The sequence below is a fragment of the Lactuca saligna genome, chromosome 2 (assembly GCF_052625555.1).
Source record: "Lactuca saligna cultivar CGN05327 chromosome 2, ASM5262555v1, whole genome shotgun sequence".
Taxonomy (NCBI): domain Eukaryota; kingdom Viridiplantae; phylum Streptophyta; class Magnoliopsida; order Asterales; family Asteraceae; genus Lactuca; species Lactuca saligna.
Window position 1 is genome coordinate 18573102 of NC_136418.1, and position 6410 is coordinate 18579511.

The window sequence follows — 6410 nt, forward strand, 5'->3', positions numbered from 1 at the left end:
ACCTTCGGGAGTATTTGAACTCAAACTGAGGATTTGGAAAATATTTTCAAAAGAGAACCAAATTTTCTAAAAGAAGTAAAAGATTTTTAGAGAAACACAGAGCAGAAACGTGTGTACGATCAATCTGCGCTCGAACAGCGATTTCCCAAAATACCCTTACGTTATATGTTTATGAGATTGATATGATGTATTCTCTTGCTAGAGTGGGCTAGGTATTCCTATTAGGACTAGAGTGCCCTGTTTTATGATGCCTTAGCCTAGGGAGAGGTGAGCTGCTATGAGATGCTTGAGAGTGAATATGTAGCATCGAGGAGATTATGAGAGATTTGTTAGAGAGTGGATTATACATAGTAGAGTACTTGGGATTTGGGATCCGAAGAGGAGGACTTGGGGTGTATACTGATACGGTGCGGACGGTAGTATTGGGCCCGTACTACTGAAAACACCGGGGAGGTATACAGCCCAAGTAAGAATCTTTGGGATGCTAGGGATCAAGGAGGGATGAGTTATCGAGTGCGAGTATACTTGAGTGAATTTATAATATATCGTATGTTGTATTTCAGAGGTAGATCATAGTGAGGAAACGTCTTATGCGAGAGAGCAGTGGGGCTAGTGATGAGGAGATTCGCCGGATCATCCATGAGGAGGTGGCTGTGGCCATCAGGGCAGAGATACCAGAGATGTTCGGGTCTATTAAGACCACATTGATTGAGACTTTTGACAAGCGTTATGCTGCTCTTTCTGAGGCTGCTGTTGCAGCGGCCACCGCAGCTGTTGCTGCTGCGAGGCCGCAGGGTGGTGATGTGTTGCTGTTCCGAGAGTTCACCAACACGAAGCCACCAGAGTTTGATGGGACGCATGATCCGATTGCGGAGATGAGATGGGTGTCTTACATTAAGGGTTGTTTCTACACATGCTCGTGCCCAGAGCACTTGAGGGTTCGATTTGCGCTGAACCAGCTTCGCCTGGGGGCAAAGGACTGGTGGAAGTTCACGACAACACACTATTCTCCAGCAGAGCTTGCTGCGGTGACCTGGGAGAGGTTGACCACCATGTTTCGTGATGAGTACGTTCCCCCAGTGGAACGGGATCGGTTGGCACATGAGTTTTTGACCCTCAAGTAGGGTACAAAGTCCGTTACGGTTATCACCAGGATGTTTCATGAGAAGGCGATGTCTTGCCCTGAGCACGTGTCATCTGAGCAGGCACGTATGAGCCGTTAGTTGAGTATTTTACGGAGGGATATTCGGGAGTTCGTGGCAAACTCCTCGTACTGGACATTTGCCGAGCTTCAGGCAAATACACGGAAGAGGGAGATCGAGCTAGAGACTCAGGCGAGGGATGAGGAGGAGTCTCAAGGGAGGGATCGGCGACCGGCAGAGTCTCAGCCGGCAGCCAAGCGGGTGAAGCCCACTGATCCCAGAGCAGGGAGCCAGAAGGTCCGCACTTGTGGGAAGTGCGGCAAGGGTCATGATGGAGTTTGTAGAGCTGGATCTTGCTACAAGTGTGGCAAGGAGCGACATATGGCCAAGGACTTCCCCAAGGGGTTTGCAGTGTGTTTCCACTACAATCAGACCGAACACTGGAAGGCAGAGTGTCCGCAGTTGCTGGGGATCAGCTCAGGGAGCACCCCAGGGATCTGCCCCTGCCGCCATCAGAGCTACCGAGAGTCGGCCAGTGAAGGCCGAGGCGCCGAAGGCACGAGGGAGAGCCTTCCAGTTGACCATGGAGGAGGTCCGCGCAGCACCCGATGTCGTGGCTGGTATGAATTCTTTCATGTAATTATTTAATGTTTAAGATTTTATGCTTATATTATGATATGCGTAGGTACTTTTCTTGTGAATTCTGTACCTGCTTTGGTGTTATTTGACTCGGGTGCGAGTCGATCTTTTGTATTGTTGGCTTTTAGTCGACACATCAGCATTAGTCGAGAGGCATTAAATCGAGTTCTAAGAGTTTCCATCACCGAAGAGAGAGCAGTATATGCCAAAGAGGTGATTCGAGGATGTGTACTCCAGATTTTCGATGTATAGTTTCCTATTGATTTGGTCCCGATTGCGATGGGGGATGTCTGTGTCATCGTAGGCATGGATTGGTTGAGCAGATTTGGAGCAGTTATCGATTGCGAGCGACAGCTGGTAATTATATGAGACCCTAGCGGTGGAGTTCTTACGGTGTACGGTGAGGTTACATGTTCTGGGTCAGCATTTTGTTCGGCCACTAGAGCGAGGCAGTATCTACAGAAGGGCTATAAGGGATTTGTGGTGTACGTAATGGATACCCGAGTTGATTCAGAGAGGCCGAGGTCAGTTGAGGAGGTTCCGATAGTGCGTGAGTTCCCGGATGTATTTCTAGAGGAGTTGTCGGGTGTGCCTCCCGTGAGGCAAGTAGAGTTCAGTATCGATTTGGTTCCCGGGGCCGCACCTATCGCCAAGGTGCCTTATCGCCTTGCACCTCCAGAGATGCAAGAGTTATCCTCGCAGCTTCAGGAGTTGTTGGGAAAAGGATTTATTCGGCGATCAGCTCGCCGTGGGGAGCGCCTATCTTTTTGGTCAAGATGAAGGATGGTTCACACCGGATGTGCATTGATTACCGGGAGTTGAACAAGCTGACGGTCAAGAACCGTTACCCGTTGCCGAGGATCGACGATTTGTTCGATCAGTTACAGGGAGCATCTTGGTTCTCCAAGATCCATTTGAGGTCTGGATATCATCAGGTAAGGGTGCAAGATGAGGACATCCAGAAGACAGCGTTCAGGACGCGTTATGGGCATTACAAGTTATCCTCGCAGCTTCAGGAGTTGTTGGGAAAAGGATTTATTCGGCCGATCAGCTCGCCGTGGGGAGCGCCTATCTTTTTTGTCAAGATGAAGGATGGTTCACACCGGATTTGCATTGATTACCGGGAGTTGAACAAGCTGACGGTCAAGAACCGTTACCCATTGCCGAGGATCGACTATTTGTTCGATCAGTTACAGGGAGGATCTTGGTTCTCCAAGATCCATTTGAGGTCTGGATATCATCAGATAAGGGTGCAAGATGAGGACATCCAGAAGACAGCAATCAGGACGCGTTATGGGCATTACGAGTTTGTGGTGATGCCTTTCGGGCTCACCAATGCCCCGGCAGTGTTCATGGATGTCATGAATCGAGTGTGCAGGCCGATGTTGGATCGGTCAGTGATCGTATTCATCGACGACATTTTGGTATATTCGAGATCTAGAGAGCAGCATGAGGAGTATTTGAGGGAGATCCTTGGATTTCTGAGATCGGAGAGGCTTTATGCCAAGTTCTCCAAGTGTGATTTCTGGTTGCGAGAGGTCCAGTTCCTAGGGCATCTCGTTAACCAGAAAGTAATATTGGTCGACCCGGCCAAAGCATAGTTAACCTTGTCTTCATTAACCACATGGGAGATACGAAATACTTTTCTATGTTCTGGATCCAGGTAAGAACAACAATGGGATCAAGGACACCTGAAAACTCTGTAGCACCACTACTCTTGAAAGTTTTGAATGAGGGACGTTTCGCTTTCTCTCTTGAAGACTCTCCGGTGGCTTTCTCTTTACCCTTATCACTATCCCTTTTGTGTTGTTCGAGAGTTTGTCGAATAACACCAGTAAGTTTATCCAAAAGTCGCTCCTCACGAGGGGATATTGGAGTATCTCCCTCATTAAGATGAAGATCTCCACCCACATCTGGTGTATGACTACCCTCCTGCTCAGCCATTGCTCTGAAAAATTTGGAGTAACATAACACGTAAGAATATAAGGATTTATCATTACCCAACACCCCACTTAAGTCTTTCCTATGGTTTGTATCCATATACGGACAATAAATCTGTTCATATATTGAACTTCCAACAGTTTAAGTCTAAATACCAATTCGTGGTATTTAGTTCGCTTAAACCAGTGCTCTGATACCATAATTGTAAGACCCCATTCACTAAAATTACCATAAAGCCAAACATGCTACATGCATATTCATAATTATAATTCACACTAGTGGTCTAAATACAAAAGCATGGATACAAACCAACTAAAAGGGTTTTTACAAAGTTTCATAACTAGTTGTATAAATACATAACTACCCAGGAATTTATAATCCATATACATATATGTATACCAAGTAAAAACGTAGTAGTGTCAACTACTCTAAGTCCTCCAACAAAGCGTGTTTACTCTGGATGCTTATCACCTGAAATAGTTAAACACTAAAAGGGATAAGTGGGCGTCACTTAGTGAGTTCAAAAATAGATACAATATAACGCTATGCCATATACATAACAATATGACATGAACAAAAAGAAACAAAGGACAACAAAGGCTTATATGTGTATCAAATGAAGGACTTTCCAAATCAATAAACGGTTAGATTCAAGGGATTACAATAATTAAGACACAATAATTTAGGATCATAAGCATCATAAATTCCAGCCCAAGAGGCACATAAAACACAATCCCTTTTAATCATGTTGCTAGAATATACAGGCTTTCAGCCCTACCTAGCCCGAAGCCAATACCAAAGTGATACGAGTCATGCTCTACATGGTCAAAGGCACAAAGCCAATACCAAAGTGATACGAGTCATGCTCTACATGGCCAAAGGCATCAAAATCAATATCAAGTAATAACCACTTAGATCAATAACACAAGAAAGCACATTGCACATATAACACATAACATACAATTGTCCCTATATTGAACTCACTGTGCTGTAACCGAATGTTGCGATAAAATTCCTCTTTTTCTGATGAAATTACACCATCCTCAGGCCTCTAAAACCTTCAATTATACCCCTGGAGTTCATATTTCAAATTTCATAAGCAATTACTCAACTACTCTCAAGTTATGTTGTTTTCAATTTAGAAATTTTAGTTTTTGTTCTTTGTATAGCTGTCACTTGCAGATCTGTTTACCCTTATTAAATGTCAAAATAACTAATAAATTATACATATTAACAAAATAGACTCTTATATCTTTCTAATGCCACTGACCTCACATTTTTATGATTTTTCTATAATTTACTATGAATTTTACAAAACAGCATCCTAAAGCTGTCAAAATGTTCCAAAGCTGTCAAAATTCAGCCTTACTGCACTGAACATATAGCTGTTTTCACCCATTTTAAGTCCGGAATTAGATTTTGGTTTTAAAACAAAAATCAAAGTAGACATTCTCAGCTTTCCAGGGATATATAGCACATCTCCATACGATTTTTCTATAATTTTTGGTGATTTTTACAAAAACAGGACAATTATACCCTTTATAATTTCATTTTACCCTTTACATGATCAAACCTCATGATCAATATCATCAAGTTCTTCTTTTACAATGATAACACTGAATATTTTAGTAATCCATTCTAATTCAAGTATAAACCATGGGTTTCATTATTAATTTTCACTAATTACTCTTAAACCATATGATTAATTCTCAAGTTTACATGTAGTTACTTGATTTCCATTTAAGATTCTAGGTTAATAACATAAACTCATGCCTAATTTCATTAAATCAGTGGTAAACCCACTTTGATCAAACCCTAATCTCTTAATAACTCACTAATTACAAGGGTTAATCCAAAAATTAAGAGTTCATACCTTGATTACTAGACTTGATACTTCAAGAACACTCAAAATCTTGATTTAATCTTCAAAACTTGATCAAGATTGATCATGTATGTGAAAATCTCCCATAGGGATGGTGACGAACTGAAAATGGCAGGAAAATGACTCAAAATCGTGTTTCAATGGGTAAAAACCCGAGTTGGGTCGGGTTTGACCCGGTTTGGGTACCCGTTTTACCCCTAAACACTAAAAATTGCATAACTTTTCGCTCGAAACTCTGTTTTCGATGAGGTTTTCGCCTGTACGTTTCTAACGAGATAATTTACAACTTCCAATAAAAATATCCCAGAAAAGATCTTCCAATAAAATCAGATTTAATTATTTTTAACTTAGACGTTATACTTTCGTTAATTCCGATAGTTGACTTTTTTATCGGAATCACATAAGACTTCCCTATCACCTCTAATACATTCCAAATGATTCTAAACTTAGTTTAACTTCAAATATTATAAACCTATTTCATTAGAAATCAACGCTTAAAACCATACCGAAAATAATATATATATATATATATATATATATATATATATATATATATATATATATATATATATATATATATATATATATATTTAAACGCTTACAATTCTATTTTACTATAACTACCTACTTTAAACGTTTAAAACAACATATAATATATATAATAATATTCATTTTTAAACTAACAATCATATGAAACATGATAATTAAACAAGGTTACTAAAGTGTATGTTACACGGAGTCCCGAGAAAAGAGCCTTTCGGCTCGGGAACGCTGCTCCAGCGAAGCCCGATTTTCGAGAAAAACCC

The 6410-nt window shown here is 41.5% G+C and overlaps 1 long non-coding RNA gene across 1 annotated transcript; it reads right to left on the minus strand.

Annotated features, from left to right (window-relative positions):
• Positions 1–3633: 3633 nt before the first annotated feature.
• Positions 3634–4799, minus strand: LOC145028792 (uncharacterized). Its single transcript, XR_013676185.1, has 3 exons — positions 4707–4799; positions 4122–4193; positions 3634–3729 (listed from the first exon to the last, which is right to left on the minus strand). It is a non-coding gene; the product is annotated as an uncharacterized LOC145028792 (long non-coding RNA).
• Between the last annotated feature and the right edge of the window lie 1611 nt (positions 4800–6410).